We start from the raw sequence: 17966 nt of genomic DNA on the forward strand, positions 1-17966 counted from the left end.
AGGGTCTTTTCTGATGAGCCAGTTCTTTGCATCAGGTGGCCAAAATATTGGAGTTTCAGCTTCAGCATCAGTTCTTCCAATGAACATTCAGGGCTGATTTCCTGTAGGATTGAGTGGTTGGATCTTCTTACTGTCTAAGGGGCTGTTACGAGTCTTCTCCAGCAACACAGTTTGATAGCATAAATTCTTTGCTGCTCAGCCTTCTTTATGGTCTACCTCTCACATCCATACATGACTACTGGAAAAACCCACAGATTTGACTAGATGGACCTTTGTCAGAAAAGTGACGTCTCTGCTTCTTAATACACCACTCTGGTGGGGGTGTTCATAATGGGGTAGGCATTGCATGTGTGGGGGAAGGGGTATATGCGAACTCTGTGAACCTTCTCAATTATGGTGGGGATGTAAAACTAAGGTATATTTTAAAGAAATAAATAGATTCAATTATGTTAACTATTTTTTCTATTTTCTCTAGAATCAGCTTATATTTTTCTAGAAAAAATAAATCCTGGCTAAATTTCCAAATTTATTGCCATAAAGTTGTCCATAATATTCTATTCTAAAAATGCCATCTATGGTTATAGACTTCTTTTATATCTAATAAACATTTATTTGTATCTTCTTTACTTTCTTGATAATTATTCCCTGAGGTATGTTCATTTTACTGGTTCTTTTTAAAACCAATTTATTCCTTCTTGATTTCTATCTTATTTTTCTCATTTAATAAGTCTGTACTCTTTTCTTTATTCTTCTTTTTATTTATATAATATTTTTCTAAGTTCTTGTGATTGATATTAATAATTAATTCAAATTTTGCTTTTAAAACCTTGTGGATCACAACTAACTGTGGGAAATTCTTAAAGAGATGGGAATACCAGACCGTCTTACCTGCCTCCTGAGAAACCTGTATGTAGGTCAAGAAGCAACAGTTAGAACCAGACATGGAACAATGGATTGGTTCCAACTTGGGAAAGGAGTACATCAGGCTGCATATTGTCACCTTGTTTATTTAACTTACATGCAGAGTAGATCATGTGAAATGCCGGACTGGATGAAGCACAAGCTAGAATCAAGACTGCTGGGGGAAATAACAATAACCTCAGATATGCAGATGACACCACCCTTATGGCAGAAAATGAAGAGGAATTAAAGAGCCTCTTGATGAAAGTGAAAGCAGAGAGTGAAAAAGCTGGCTTAAAACTCAACATTCAAACAATGTAGATCGTGGCATCCGGTCCTATCACTTTATGGTAAATGGGGAAACAATGGAAACAGCAACAGACTTTATTTTCTTCGGCTCCAAAATCACTGCAGATGGTAACTGCAGCCATGAAATTAAAAGACGCTTGCTCCTTCGAAGAAAAGCTATGACCAACCCAGACAGCATATTAAAAAGCAGAGACATTACTCTGCTGACAAAGGTCCATCCAGTCAAAGCTATGGTTTTTCCAGTAGTTACGTATGGATATGAGAGTTGGCCCATAAAGAAAGCTGAGTACCTAAGAATTGATGCTTTTGGACTGTGGTGTTCGAGAAGACTCTTGAAAGGTCCTTGGACTGCAAAGCAATCAGACCAGTTAATCCTAAAGGAAATCAATCCTGAATTTATTGGAAGGACTGATGCTAAAGCTGAAGCTCCAATTTTGGCCACCTGATAAAAAGATCACACTCATTAGAAAAGACCCTGATACTTGAAGGCAGGAGGAGAGGGGGATGATAGAGTATAAGATGGTTGGATGGCAACACCAACTCGATGGACATGAGTTTGAGCAAGCTCAGGGAGTTGGTGATGGGACAGGGATGCCTGGCGTGCTACAGTCCATGGGGTCACAAGGAGTTGGACAAGACCGAGTGACTGAACTGAACTGTCTAATGTAAGCATTTAAAGCTATGGATTTCTCCTTACATATATATACACATGCTCTCACACATTCACACCCACTAAAGTTTTTTTTTTTTTATTCACATTTGGGTATTTAGTTCTCTAGATATATATTTTCAGTAGATTGAGGACATATCTCTATCTATGTCTATCTATATCCATTTCTCTACATTAGATGAGGCTTGTTAACTGTGGAATTCTATTGATACACACTTTTTTCCCTTCTTGAACTATCAAGTACTAAAAAAGTACACTAAAATCTTCTATCATAATTATGGATTTATCTACCAATTTTTCATTTGTATCAAAGTAATTTTATTAGGTGTATACATGTGAAATTTGTTATATATTTTTAGAAATTTCATTACTTGAACTTTAACCTTAATTGTACCTCTTTTCTTATAGCACGTGTGCATGCATATGAGTGTGTGTGTGTGTATGTGTGTGTTTTCCTGTTGTAAACATAGTCATTTAATTCTATCTTGTTCCTGTTAATCAAATACATCTTTTCCTTTTTTTTTTTTTTTGCCTCTTGTGTACTTACACTTTATTTCCATCCAAATAACGTATGACTGGATTTTTAAATATATATATAGATAGATATAGACATAGATAGATAGATGTGTAGTGGCTAAGTTGCTTCAGCTGTGTCTGACTCTTTGTGACCTCATTGACGTAGCCTTCCAGGCTCCTCTGTTCATGGGATTTTCCAGGCAAGAATACTGGAGTGGATTGCCATTTACCATAGCAGATCTTCCAGACCCAGGGGTTGAACCCAAGTGTGTTATGCCTCTTTCTTTGGCAGGCGGGTTCTTTACCACTACTGCCACCTAAGAAGCCTCTGATAGATACTTGATAGACAGATAGTTGGGGAATCTCTGTCTTTTTAACTAACTGACAATCCTCTCTCTTGTCTCTTAAAATGCTTGGTTTTATTCTTACTCTTTAATTTTGCCCTCTTTATTTCTTTCTCTTTGATTGCACTTGCCTTGTTTCTTTAGGCTTCTCATATTTTCTTTATTCTTTCCCTACTAGCTTCTCATCTGTCTGGAAATTAAAAAAATATTCTTATGCTTCTGATAGTTATTCTTATGCTTTTTATCCCTTTAAAATGAACATTTATTGCTCTTTTCTAATTACAGAAAAAAAGCATATTCACAAAAAAGGAAAACGGAAAGCACTTGGTAGGTACAACATAATTAATGAAATTATTTAAGGAATTAAAATTAAAATTACCCATAATTTTGTAATTCAGAGGTAACCTCTTTACCATTTTTTTCTGAACTTTTTCTATGGATGTGGATACACTTTGAATGTAATGCAGATGCATACCACATGCATACACACAGATATTTTAAACAAAATTTTGGACCTTACATATAATAATCTAGAATTTGGGTTTTTTCCCCCACCTTAGCAATGTATCACAGATAGTTTTGATTCTTACATTTTTAACATGTATATCTTACTCAAAGCTGGTAACTCTATGCTCTGCTAGAGCAACTTATATCCAACTAAGTGGTTTACCTCCAAGTACCATCCATACAGTGCTTTATTATTCTCAGCATTTTAATCTCACGTTGTTTTTACCCCCACCCTCAAGTTCACTGTTAATATTACATATGCTCAAACTTGTTTATATTTACCTGAATTTTTAACTGTATTTCTTCTCAGACCCTGTTCCTACATTTATACTCTGATAGTTTCATTAAGGCAGTTTACCTCTTCATGGCAACAATAATTCTTGAGTCCTTCTTTTCCTGAAAATGTCCTGATTTTGCCCCTCATGCAAAGAATGTTTAGCAGGTACAGAATTCTAGGTCGGCAATTATTTTCCATCAAACTTTAATGTTACTCTTATCTTTTTCTGCTTCTGACTGTTGCTTCTAAAAGGCCTGCAGTCAGTCTAATCTTCATGCTTTTGTAACAAACTATCTTTTGTTCTTTGCGTGTTTCCAGCATCTCTTAGCTTCCTGCACTCTGCAGGCTTTAGTAAAATTGTCTAGGTGCCCATTCTTGTTATTTATCTTTCCTCAGACTTCTTATATCTCCTGAAACTGAGGATTTATGTTGTTCATCAATATTATTAAATTCTCGGCCATTCTTTTCGAACATGGCTTCTGGAGAAAAAAATAGTATCATATTTCACTGGAAAACCCATCCTCTACAAGCACACAGCTCTGAGCTGGCTACCTGAGGTCTGGGACTACATCTGAGATCTTTGGAAGCTCTTTATAAGCTGGCAGGCAGGGGAGAGATGTATAAATTATGTGTTGCCTGGGAGTGATTTCACTGCTGTTGATTTGATTTCCTGTGCCCTCTAAATAAACACATTTTATGTCCACTTACAATTCATCTCAACCTTTACTTCATATACATTTGTCCTGGTTTGACTTTTCCTTTAATTGGATCTAACATCTGCCTGGTTCCCTGTTTTATGAGTAAAATTAATTCTTTAGCATGTGTCCATTTTTTACATATCTGTATATGGGTCACAATTTTATCTTTACACTGAAAAATCATCTCCTAACACTTCTCCCATGTTCTATTATTTCCTTCTACAATACCAGCCACTGCACGTGGGAGCACCTTCGCATGACAGGAACTCATAATCCCTGTCTCAGGGTCAATAAGTGTGGAGTCACTCGTGAGTGGGGTTCATGTATCCACAAATATTGCTTTCTGCCAGACCTCAGACATACTGTGCTATTATTTTGATGACTCTTCCTATTTTTGACTTATTTGAAAAATAGGAATAATAACAGTACCCTTCTCAGAAATGTTGTAAACATATGTAAAATATTTGCAGGACCTGGTACAGAGAAGCACCTGAGAAGCGTGAGATATTCCCACAACTGTTCACTATTCTTTTATATTTCCCATATGAAAATATGATTTCATATTTTACCGCCTATGATTCAACCCAGGAAATTGCTTCTACTCTTTTGACTGTCTCATCTGACACTCAATACTTCTACCAAGATTTCAATTTTTAAAAAAATTTCAAAAAAAAATTTCATTGGCGTGTCATTGATTTATAATGTGTACAGCACCCTGATTCAGTTATACACACATATATGTATAAGTATATGGGAGTGTATGTGTGTGTATATATATACTAGCTTCCTGGGTGGCTCAGTGGTAAAGAATCCACCTGCAAATATAACAGATACAGGAGATGCAGGTTTGATCCCTGGATCAGGAAGATCTCCTGGAGGGGGAAATGGATCCAGTAATGTTGCCTGGAAGATTCCATAGACAGAGGAGCCTAGAGGGCTATAGCCCATGGGGTCACAAAGAGTTGGAACATTACTGAGCACGTGCACATACATACATACATATATTCTTTTTAAGATTCCTTTCCCTTGTAGGTTATTACAAAATATTGAGAATACTTCCCTGTGCTATACAGTAGGTCCCTGTTGTTTATCTAGCTTATATACATTAGTGTATGTTAATCCCAAACTCCTAATTTATCCTTCCTCCACCTTTCTCCTTTGATAACTGTAAGTTTTTTTCACATTAATGAGTTTATTTCTGATTTGTAGATAAATTGAGTTTTTTATTGTAACGTCTATAATTTTCATCTCTTATTAATTTTAAGTGATTTTTTTCAAAGCAGCTATTCAAAGAGTGTTTTGTTTTTTTCTTGCATTTTCAATTCTTGTACTTGATTATTTAAACATTATTTATTAGTTTCTATTATCTAAAATTCAGAACCAGATCTGCAGTTTGTTGTATCTGCTGATATTTGCTCCAAGAGAGCTGCTGTTTTTTTTGTAAGCTTAATTTTCAACTCATCTATTTGTGCATGTCTGTCTGCCTTTGAGTTCCATTGCTATCTATATGTCTTCAACCCTGACGGTCTTTGCAACATTTGCTGTGAAATCTAATGAAGGCCTATGCAAAGAGCTTAGGAGATACAAATGCAGCCACAGTGTTGGTGGAAACAAAGGACAGGTGGGGGAAGAGCAGAGCCCTGTGGCTGTCCCCTCACAGCTTTCCAGCCCCCACTCTGGGACACCAACCACTGGAGTTTGTGCTATTTGTCAGGTGGCAGAAAACGCAAGGCTCAAACACCGGTGCACCACCATGGAGCTTGGACAGCACATATCTTGCCTTCCAGATGCCACAGACTGGAATGAGTCTTCAGTCTCCAAGCCCCTGGTTGTGACATGGAACTTGCCCTCGCATAGCCAGAAACAGGTTAGCTTCCTGTTCACCTTCCTGTACTGAGAAGGAGATACTCCTCTGGCCCCCTTCTCAGAGAGGGCAGTGCTTCAAAGGCAGTACCTGCTCAGTCCTGGCCCACCGCGTCTGAGAGGGCAGGGCCCAGGTCTCACCCCTGCCTCCCTAGTTTTTGTGTAGTGTTAGTTGCTCGGTCATATCTGACTCTTTGCGACCCTAGGGACTGTAGCCCACCAGGCTTCTCTGTCCTTGGGATTCTCCAGGCAAGAATACTGGAGTGGGTTGCAATTTCCTTCTCCAGGGATCTTCCTTCCCGACTTAGGGATCAAACACGGGTTTTCTGCATCACAGGCAGATTCTTTACCGTTTGAGCTGCAAGGAAGCTCCCTACAGGGAAGCTTCCTCCCTAGGAGAGCCTTTTTGTGACCTGGAACACAGGACTGCTCCCTGAGCTCCCAGGGCTACATGTGGGGAAAGCACTGGCCTCTGCCCTCCTGGGCTGCCCAGAGCCCCTGTAGTTCCTCTAACACAGAGGTGGGGCAGCCTACTTTACGAATGTGAATGAGGCCATGAAGTAAAAGTGAATTCTCCATTTCTAAGCTGTGTAACCTGTGACACCCTTTCTTTCCAGGGCCATGAAACCAAGGGAGCAAGAGAAAGCTAGCCACCTCCGCCAGGGAAGGGAGAGCTTCTGCCGCTGGTGCCCTTGGTTACTGTGCACACAAGGACTGTGCATCAGGTGTGGACATTCTCAGGAGTGAAGGTGACCAGAAAATACAGAGGGAAAGGTGCTGACTGTGCACTCTGCCCGCCTGGGCTCGTGGCCTCTGAGCAGGCATGTAGGTCACCATGAAAACCTCCCACCTAACTGGATCCACCAAGTCCCTGCCTGAAGTTCCTCAGTAATTGGCTGAAAAGTGACCAGACTAATTTTTTAAGGGAGTTTTTCCTTTAGGTGAAGAATATAAAGAAATTAATCAACAATAATCTGAATAAATATGAACTCTAAATAAACTAAGCATATGTTTTTGAAAAATACCACTTGCTATGACAATATAAATAAAATCTAAAAATGATAACACAGAAACATTGTTTTTACCTTCAAGAAGTTAATCTAAAGATGTCCTGCCTAAAGTTATACTAAATATTTCCACCAAAAAACTGAAGCAAGAAGGTTAATAATGAAAAATAAAAACCTGGTTTAGATTAAGTGGAACATATCATCAGGGACCTAATTTGCTTATAAGTAAACTAGGCTGGTATAATGTGTTTGGAAAGAAATTTCATAAAATGGAACAAGAGGATTTAAGAACCTTAAAAAGCCCATGTTTCATCTGGAAAAATACATATGATTAAAATAAATACAGTCACAAATATGTTTATTATCATTTCCAAAAAAAAAAAACCAAGAATTAGAGCTCAGACTTTCAGTTATGGATAGAATAGACACTTACTTATTTGCATGGACTGAACTGCCCCCTCCCCAAATTCATATGTTGCTGGAGTCCTAACCCCCAGTATGACTATATTTGGAAATAGGACTTTAAGGAGGTAATTAAGGCCAAGTGCAGTCATAAGAATGGAGTCCTAATCCAATAGGACTGGTAGCCTTATAAGAATAGGCTAAATTAGTATTCATCGCCTCTCTCTTCTCTTCCATACGAGGACACAATGAGAAGCCAGACAGGGAGGTTTCTCCTGGAAAAGAATTGGCTGGCTATTGATCTTGGATTTCCAGCCTCCAGAACTGGGAAAAATAAAAGTCTCCATTTTTATGTATTCATTACAGTCACTTAAGAGTTTTGTGGAACATATATATATTTATCTACATATAGATAAATAAGAAATAAAGTGCAATGGTCTGGGTATTCTGCCCCAAATAAACACCTACTTTGGGGGAAAAAAGCCCAGAGTGTGATATTTTGTTATCAGTGTTTTACAGCACTATTACTTCCATTAACTATACCTAAAACTCCTAACATAATATATAAACACACATAAGGCCATGTGAACATGCAGAGAAGAAAGCAGAAGGACTGACATGAGGACCCTGGGCTTCCATTTGTCTCATATTCCAAACTGAGTCCTGGAGAAGCATCAAAAGTGTAGACAGAAACAATGAAAACATCTTAAGAAAAGCCAAATGACCAGGAAACAGCAACCAGAGAGACAGAAAACAAAATAATAAAAGTCCCACCTCAGCTAAACACCAAAGGAGAAACTCACGTTCTACCACCAACCCCATCAACTGTGGACTGTAGGCTGCCAACCAAATTACATATTCGAAGAAAATGTTATTACAACAAGCAAGATTTACAATATTATTTCCAGATAAACTAGACTTTAGACGAAAGAAAATTACAAAGGGCAGATAATAAATCTACATACTGATTAAAAATTCCATCTACCAAGAAGACACAGCAATCATACACTCTTTCCCAAACAAACAAGCTGAAAAATATAGGAACCAAAACCAGAAAGAAGTTTTAAAAAAAGAAAGAGACAAATCCACATTCTTCAACACTCCTCCTCAACACTTGATAAGAGGACAACTAGGAAAGTCATAGAACACACACCATCACCATCAGCAAATAGGACCTAACTGACAGAAAACACTTCCCCAACACAGCAAAAACAATGTTTTCAAGTCCCCATGGAACATATGCTAGACAGATCACAACTTGTGCCATAAAATCCTCAACAAATTTAAAAGAATTTAAACCATACAGAATGTGTGATTTGTGTCTGCAATGGAATCAAATTAAAAACAAGTAAAAAAAAAAGAAGATAAGAGGAGAATTTCCAAACACTCGGAATATAAACACCATTTAAAAAAAATAATCTGAGTCAAAAACAAATGCTACAGAGAACTCAAAAGATAAACTGAACTGAAGAAAATAACATACCAAAATTTGTGAAGCACAGGTAAAGAACAGAGAGGGAGATTTGTTGTTGTTCAGTCACTAAGCCATTTATGATTCTTTGTGACCTCACGAACTGCAGCATGCCAGGCTTCCCTGTCCTTCACCATCTTCCAGAGTTTGCTCAGACTCAAGCCCATTGAGTCAGTGATGTCACTGAACCATCTGATCCTCTGTTGTCCCCTTTGCTTCTTGCTCTCAATCTTTCCTAGCATCAGGGTCTTTTCCAATGAGCTGGCTCTCTGCATCAGGTGGCCAAAGTATTGGAGCTGCAGCTTCAGCATCAGACCTTCCAATGAATAGTCAAGGTTGATTTCCTTTAGGATTGACTGGTTTGATCTCCTTGCTGTCCAAGGGACTCTCAAGAGTATTCTCCAGTACCACAGTTCAAAAGCATCAATTCTTTGGCGCTCAGGCTTCTTTATGGTCCAACTCTCACATCCGTACATGACTACTGGAAAAACCATAGCTTTGACTCTACTGTCCTTTGTTGGCAAAATGATGTCTCTGTTTTTTAATATGCTGTCTCGGTTTGTCATAGCTTTTCTTCCAAAGAGCGAATGTCTTTTAATTTCGTGGCTGCCGTCTGCAGTGATTTTGGAGTCCAAGAAAATAAAATCTTTCACTGTTTCCACTTTCCCCTCCATCTATTTGCCAAGGAGTGATGGGATCGGATGCCATGATCTTCGTTTTTTGAATGCTGAGTTTTAAGCCAGCTTTTTCATTCTCCTCTTTCACCTTCATCAAGAGGCTCTTTACCTCCTCTTCATTTTCTGCCTTTATTATAGTATCATCTGCATATCTGTTGTTGTTGGTATTTCTCCTGGCAATCTTGATTCCAGTTTGTGCTTCATCCAGCCTGGCATTTCACACGAACTCTGCATGTAAGTTAAATAAGCAGGGTGACAAAATACAACCTTGACGTTCTCCTTTCCCAATTTTGAACCAGTCGGCTGTTACATGTCTGGTTCTAACTGCTGCTTCTTGACCTGCATACAGATTTTTCAGGAGGCAGATAAGGTGGTCTGGTATTCCTATCTCTTTAAGAATTTTCCAGTTTGTTATGATCCACACAGTCAAAGCTTTTTGGCGTAGTCAATGAAGCAGAAGTAGATTTTTTTTTAATTTACTTTTCTTAGAGCTTCTTCTGTGATCTAGCAGATGTTGGCATTTTGATTTCTGGTTCCTCTGCCTTTTCTAAATCCAACTTGTACATCTGGAAGTTCTGAGTTCATCTATTGTTGAAGTCTAGCTTGAAGGATTTTGAGTATTACCTTGCTAGCATGTGAAATGAATACAATTCTGAGGTAGTTTTAACATTCTTTGGCATTGCCCTTCCTGGGATCAGAATGAAAACTGACCTTTTACAGTGCTGTGGCCACTGCTGAGTTTTCCAAATTTGCTGGCATACTGAATGAAGTACTTTAACAGCATCATCTTTTAGGGTTAGAAATAGCTCAGCTAGAATTCCATCACCTTCACTAGCTTTGTTCATAGTAATACCTCCTAGAGCCCACTTGACTTCACATTCCAGGATGTCTGGCTCTAGGTGAGTGACCACACCATCATGGTTATCTGGGTCATTAAGACCTTTTTGTACAGCTCTTCTGAGTGTTCGTGCTACCTCTTCTTAATCTCTCTGCTTCTGTTATGTTCTTGCTATTTCTGTCCCTTAGAGTGCCCATCTTTGCATGAAGTGTTCCCTTGGTATCTCTAATTTTCTTGAAGAGATCTCTAGTCTTTCCCATTCTACTGTTCTCCTCTATTTCTCTGCATGGTTCACGTAAGAAGGCTTTCTTATCTCTCCTTGCTATTCTCTGGAACTCTGCATTCAGTTGGGTCTATCTTTCCTTTTATCCTTTGCTTTTCACTTCTTTTCTCAGCTATTTGTAAGGCCTCCTCAGACAACCACTTTGCCTTCCTGCATTTCTTTTCCTTGGGCATGGTTTTAGTCATCACCTCCTGTACAATGACATGAACCTCCATCCATAGTTCTTCAGGAACTCCAACTCCCAGATTTAGTCCCTTGAATCTATTTGTCATCTTCACTGTATAATCATAAGAGATTTGATTTAGGTTATAAATGAATTGCCTAGTGGTTTTCCCTACTTTCTTCAATTTGAGCCTGTAGTTTGCAGTAAGGAGTTGATGACCTGAGCCACAGTAAGCTCTAGGTCTTTTCTTTGCTGACTGTATAGAGCTTTTCCATCTTTGGCTGCAAAGAATACAATCAATCTGATTTTGGTATTGACCAGAGAGGGAAATGTATAGTAGTAAGTGCTTATACTAGAAGAAATCTCATTTCTGTAACTCCATGCTCACTCTTCAAGTAACAAGAAAGGAGAAGCAAGAAATAAACCTATAAAAGTAGAGAGAATGAAATAATAAATATAGGAAGAAAAATCAATGAAAGTAAGAAAATAAAATCAATAGGGAAAATCAATGAAACAAAAATCTACTTATTTGAAAAGATCAATTAAACAGACAAGCCAACATCAGGAATGAATTTGAGTATATTACTACAAGCCCTATACACATCAAAAAATGACAAGGGAATGTTGCAAACAACTCTTCACATATGCATTTCACATTTTAGATGAAAACCAATTCCTTGGAAAAGCACAACCTACTAAATCTTAAATGAGAGAAAATAAACTGAACAGTCACAAAATTATTAAACAAACTGAATTAATAATTTAAAAATTCCTGAAAAGAATTTACTAGGTCCTGATAATTTCACTAGAAAATTGTACTGAACAATTAAGAAGAATTAATACCAGTTCTATAACTCTCTAACAGGAAGTAGAGGATGAGAGAATATCTATCTACTCATTTTAAGAAGCTAATATTGTTTTGAAAACAAAACCACAAAGATGGTACTGAAAAAATAATAAGAAAAAAGCTAGAAATGTATACATTCCCTCATAAACATACATAAAAATCCTTAACAAGAAATAAGCAAATACAATTCAACAGCATATATAAAGAATTATACACATAACCAAGTGGGGTTTATTCCATGATTGCAAGGCTGGTTGAGCATTTCAAAACTGATCACGGAATCAACCATGTGTGTGTTATGTTAGTCGCTCAGTTGTGTCCAACTCTGCAACACCATTGACTGTAGCCTGCCAGGCTAAACAATAAAAAGCACATGCTTATATCAACTGATGCAAAAAAAAAAAAAAAAAGGGTCTGATAATATTTAACATTCTTGCAGAATGAAAACTGTCAGAAAACTGGAATTAGAGAGGGATTTCCTCAGCCTGATAAAGAACATCTACCAAAAAAAAAAAAAAGAAAGAGAAACACAACTAGTATAATGGTAAAAAGACTGAGTGCCTTCCCTCTAAGATCTTGAGCTAGGCAGAGATATCTGCTTTCAACAGTCTTATTCAAAATAATACTAAAGTCCTCACCAGGAGAGCAGAGGAAATAAAGGCATACAGACTAGAAAGAACAAAACTGTCTTATTTGCAGTTAACAAGATGATAGAAATCATTTACATGATTATGTGGACAGCCCCAAGAAATCTCTAACAGCAACAACAAAACCCCACAAGTCCAAAAACTAATACATGAGTGGAGCAAAGTGAGAAGATACAAGATCAATATTAAAAAAAGAATTGTGAAAGAGGGTTCGAGATGGTGGCATAGGATGATTCTGAACTCATCTCCTTCCACAGACACAACAGATCCACAACTACATATGGGATAATTTCCTCATAAAGGGCCCTGAAACCTGGATGACCAGCACCTCTACAACAAAGGGTACAAGGACAGCATTGAGATAGTGAGGACACACACAGAGATGTCTCACCAAGAAAGAAAGAAATCACACCCTGGCTGCAGTGATCCACAACTGAGAAGGATCACAAAGGTCCTGATCTTTTCTCTGAGGAGTAAGGGACTCAAGTTCCATATCATGTACCTTGACCCCTAGATCCTGCACAGGAGAGATGAGTCCCCCAAACACCTGATTTTAAAAACCAAAAGAGAGTGCTCACTCTGGCAGCACATATATTAAAACTGCAACAATACAAAGAAGATTAGCACAGTCCCTGAACAAGGATGATGCACAAATTTGTGAAGCATTCCTTATTTTTTGGCTTATTTACAAAACAGAAACATACTCGTAGACGTAGAAAACAATTTTATGGCTACCAAACAGGGAGGGAAGGGATAAATTAGGATTTGGGGATTTACATATACATACTACTATATATAAAATAAACACAAGAAACTACTATATAGCAAAGGGAACGATACTCAATATCTTGTAATAACCTTTAGTGGAAAATAATCCGAAAAAGAATATATATATATATATACACACACATATCTAAATCACTTTGCTATACACCTGGAATTAACACAACACAATAAATCAACTACAGTTCAATTTTTTAAAAAAGCTGAAAGGGAATGCATCTAGGAAAACCACAGAAGTGAGAGAATAGAAGACTTTCTCTTAAAGAGCCCACATGCAGACTCACCCAACTCCAAAACCAGCATGAAAAGACCAGATTAAAAAGCATATGTACTGCAGGTCAAGGGAAATCACTTACCAAGCTTGAAGCATCACCAGAGAGGCAGGAACCAGTTCAGATGCTCCCGGGGGCCTAGGAGACATTGGCAGGAACCATTTGCCATTTCAGAGTACCTCGCTAATTAGCAGGCACCATTTTGAAAGTCTCCAAGTTAATAGCACCAGTGAATGTGTCCCGCTGAGAGTTTCATCCACTCCTGCACATCAGCCAAGTGACAGCCTCGCCTACCAGTGGTGCAGCCCTTGTAGGAAGGTCTCAAAGCCAGTCTGGAGGGTGTGCCTCATCCACCAGCACATCACGGCACCCGTGGCTATATCCCTCAGCCGTCTGGGGGGTCAGCCCAGCTCACTAGCCCACCACAGAAGCAGCTATGTCCCCACAAGAAAGTGGGGTGCATGCAGCCCACATAGAGGACACCTGAATGCCTGGCTCTAGTGGCCAGGCAGAAATGCACCTCTGAGCCCCACAGGGCATTTCGTAAAGAAGGTCACTCCTTCAAGACTGGGACGGATGGCTGATTCACCTAATACACAGAAATAAACACAGAGAATGAAGAAAACTGAGACAGAAGAATATGCTCCAATGGGAAGAATAAGACAACATCTCAAAAATAACTAAATAAAGTGGAAATAAACACTCTATCTGATAAAGAGTTAATAGTGCTAGTTTTATAGATGATCACCAAACTCAGGAAATAAATGGATGGACACAGTGAGAATGTCAACAGAGATAGAAAATATAAGAAAGTACCAAATAGAAGTTACATCTAAACTGAAAGATACACTAGAGGAGTTCACCACAGCAGACTGGATGAGCCAGAAGAACAAATAAGCAAACTGGAAGATAAGATGATTGAACTCATCCAGACAGAACAGTAAAATGAAAAAGAACTTAAAAGTGAAGATACCCAAAGGGAGCTTTGAGATAACATCAAGCAGAAGAGCAATTTGCATTATAGAGGTTCCAGATGGAGAGGATAAAGAAAAAGGACCAGAAAAATTATTTGAAGAAATAGTGGCTGAAAACTTCCCCAATCTGTGAAAGGAAATACACATCCAGAGAAGTGCAGATGATTTCAAATAAGATGAATCTATAGACACACACACCAAGACATAGTAGAATTAAAATAACAAAAGTTAAGGATAGAGGACATTCTAAAAGGAGAAAGAGAAAAACAAAGTAACATGCAAGAGGTATATCAGTAGAATTCTCTTCCGAAACTGTACAGACCAGAAGGGAGTGGCATGATATACTAACGGTGCTGAAAGTAAAAAAAAAAGAAAAATTCTAGCCATGATTCTCTGCCTAGAAAGCTTATCATTCAGAACTGAAGAAGAGATCAAGATATTTCAAGATAATTAAAGCTAAAGGAGTTCATCATCACTAAACCAACCCAACAAGAAATGTTAAAGGGACTTCTTAAGCTGAAAAGAGAAAAAGAAATGGCATAATTAATAATAAGAAAACAAAAGTAAAAATCTCACTGAAAACGTTAACATATAATAAACACAGTGAACTAGTCCCTTATAAAATAAGCAGGAAAGTCAAAAGACAAAGCAATAAAATTAACTAAAATTAAAATAATTACTTAAGGGATGCATAAAATAAAGAGATTTAAAGTGAGTCATTGAAAGTATAAAATATGGGGCTTTCTGTGTTTAGTCACTCAGCTGTGTCTGACTCTTTGTGACCCCATGGATTGTAGTCCACAGGTTCCTCAGTCCTTGAGATTTTTCAGGCAAGAATACTGGAGTGGGTTGCCATTTCCTCCTCCAGGGGATCTTCCTAGCCCAGGAATAAAACATGGGGGAGTATCAAAAAGATAAAGTTTTGGAATGTATTCAAATTTAAGTTGCTACCAACTTAAAACAGACTAATTGTATAGGATTGCTATATGTGAACATCAGAGTATGGCAACACATAGCTATTGATACTTACTTTAAATGTAACTGGACCAAATTTATCAATCAGAATACATAGAGTGGATGAATGGACAAAAAAAAAAAAAAAAAAAAGACCAAAATACAGGCTGCCTACAAGAGACTCAATTCAGAAGAAAGGACACACATAGACTAAAACTGAAGAAATGGAAAAAGATATTCCATGCAAAGGGAAAGGAAAAGAAAGCTGGAATAGCTATACTCATATCAGACAAAATGGAATTTAAAACTAACAGTGAAATAAAAGACAGAGAAGGGCATTATGTAATAGGGTTGCTACTGAGCAACCAATGGGTGATCTATAAAATCAAAAATTATCTAGAGAGAAATGAAACAGAAATATGACATACTAAAATCTATGGGATACAGTAAAGAGACTACTCTACACATGGACATCACCAGATGGTCAACACCGAAAATCAGACTGATTATGTTCTTTGCAGCCAAAGATGGAGAAGCTCTATACAGTCAGCAAAAACAAGACCAGGAGCTGACTGTGGCTCAGATCATGACCTCGTTATTGCAAAATTCAGACTTAAATTGAAGAAAGTAGGGAAAACCACTAGACCATTCAGGTATGACCTAAATCAAATCCCTTACAGTTATACAGTGGAAGTAACAAACAGATTCAAGGGATTAGATGTGATAGAGTTCCTGAAGAACTATGGACAGAGGTTCATAACACAGTACAGGAGGCGGTGATCAAAACCATCCCCAAGAAGACATGTAAAAAGGCAAAATGCTTGTCTGAGAAGGCCTTACAAGCAGCTGAGAAAAGAAGAGAAGCAAAAAGCAAAGGAGAAAAGCAAAGATACATCCATCTGAATGCAGAGATCCAAACAATAGCAAAGAGAGATAAGAAAGCCTTCCTCAGTGATCAATGCAAAAAAATAGAGGAAAACAATAGAATGGGAAAGACTAGAGATCTCTTCAAGAAAATTAGAGATACCAAGGGAACTTTCATGCAAAGATGGGCACTATCAAGGACAGAAACAGCAAGGATGTAACAGAAGCAGAAGATATTAAGAAGAGGTGGCAAGAATACACAGAAGAACTGTACAGAAAAGATCTTCACGACCCAGATAACCACGATGATGTGATCACTTACCTAGACCCAGACATTCTGGAGTGCAAAGTCAAGTAGGCCTTAGGAAGCAGCACTATGAACAAAGCTAGTGGAGGTGACTGAATTCCAGCTGAACTACTTCAAATCCTAAAAGATGATGCTGTGAAAGTGCTGCACTCAATATACCAGCAAATTTGGAAAACTCAGCAGTGGCCACAGAACTGGAAAAGGTCAGTTTTCATTCCAATCCCAAAGAAAGGCAAAGCAAAGGAATGTTCAAACTACCACACAATTGCACTTATCTAATACACTAGCAAAGTAATGCTCAAAATTCTCCAAGCTATGCTTCATTAGTACATGAACCAAGAATGTCCAGATGTTGAAGCTGGATTTAGAAAAGGCAGAAGAACCAGAGGTCAAATTGTCAACATCTGTTGTATCATAGGAAAAGCAAGAGTTCCAGAAAAACATCTACTTCTGCTTCATTGACTACGCTAAAGCCTTTGACTGTGTGGATCACTACAAACTGGGGAAAATTCTTCAAGGGATGGGAATACCAGACTACCTGACCTGCCTCTTGAGAAATCTGTATGCAGGTCAAGAACCAACAGTTAGAACTGGACATGGACAACAGACTGATTCCAAATTGGGAAAGGAGTATGTCAAGGCTGTACATTGTCACCTTGCTTATTTAACTCATATGCAGAGTACATCATGTAAAATGCTGGACTGGATGAAGCACAAGCTGGAATTAAGACAGCCAGGAGAAATACTAATAACTTCAGATATGCAGATGACACCACCATTATGGCAGAAAGCAAAGAGTAACTAAAGATCCTCTTGATGAAAGTGAAAGAGGAGAGTGAAAAAGTTGACTTAAAACTCAACATTCAAAAAACTAAGATCATGGCATCCTGTCCCATCACTTCAAGGCAAACAGATGGGGAAACAATGAGAGACTTTATTTTCTTGGGCTCCAAAATCACTACAGATGGTGACTGCAGCCATGAAATTAAATGATGTTTGCTCCTTGGAAGAAAAGCTATGACAACCCTAGACAGGATATTAAAAAGCAGAGACATTACTTTACCAACAAAGGTCCATATAGTCAAAGCTATTATTTTTCCAATAGTCATGTATGGATGTGAGTTGGACCATAAAGAAAGCTGAGTGCCTAAGAATTGATGCTTTTGAACTATGGTGTTGGAGAATACTCTTGAGAGTCCCTTGAACAACAAGGAGATCAAACCAGTCAATCCTAAAGGAAATCAATCCTGAATATTCAATGGAAGGACAGATGCTGAGGTTGAAGCTCCAATACTTTGGCCACTGGATGTGAAGAACTGACTCATTGGAAAAGACCCTGATACTGGGAAAGATGGAAGGCAGGAGGAGAGGGGAACAACAGAGGATGAGATAG

At 38.1% G+C, this 17966-nt stretch overlaps 1 protein-coding gene and 1 non-coding gene across 2 annotated transcripts in view; one reads left to right on the forward strand and one right to left on the reverse strand.

Annotated features, from left to right (window-relative positions):
* CHRNA7 (cholinergic receptor, nicotinic, alpha 7) overlaps positions 1 to 17966 on the reverse strand; it is a 135526-nt gene that overhangs the window by 32126 nt on the left and 85434 nt on the right.
* Positions 12990 to 13096, forward strand: LOC112443367 (U6 spliceosomal RNA). Its single transcript, XR_003031699.1, has one exon. It is a non-coding gene; the product is annotated as a U6 spliceosomal RNA (small nuclear RNA).

Source organism: Bos taurus, chromosome 21, assembly GCF_002263795.3.
Source record: "Bos taurus isolate L1 Dominette 01449 registration number 42190680 breed Hereford chromosome 21, ARS-UCD2.0, whole genome shotgun sequence".
NCBI lineage: Eukaryota > Metazoa > Chordata > Mammalia > Artiodactyla > Bovidae > Bos > Bos taurus.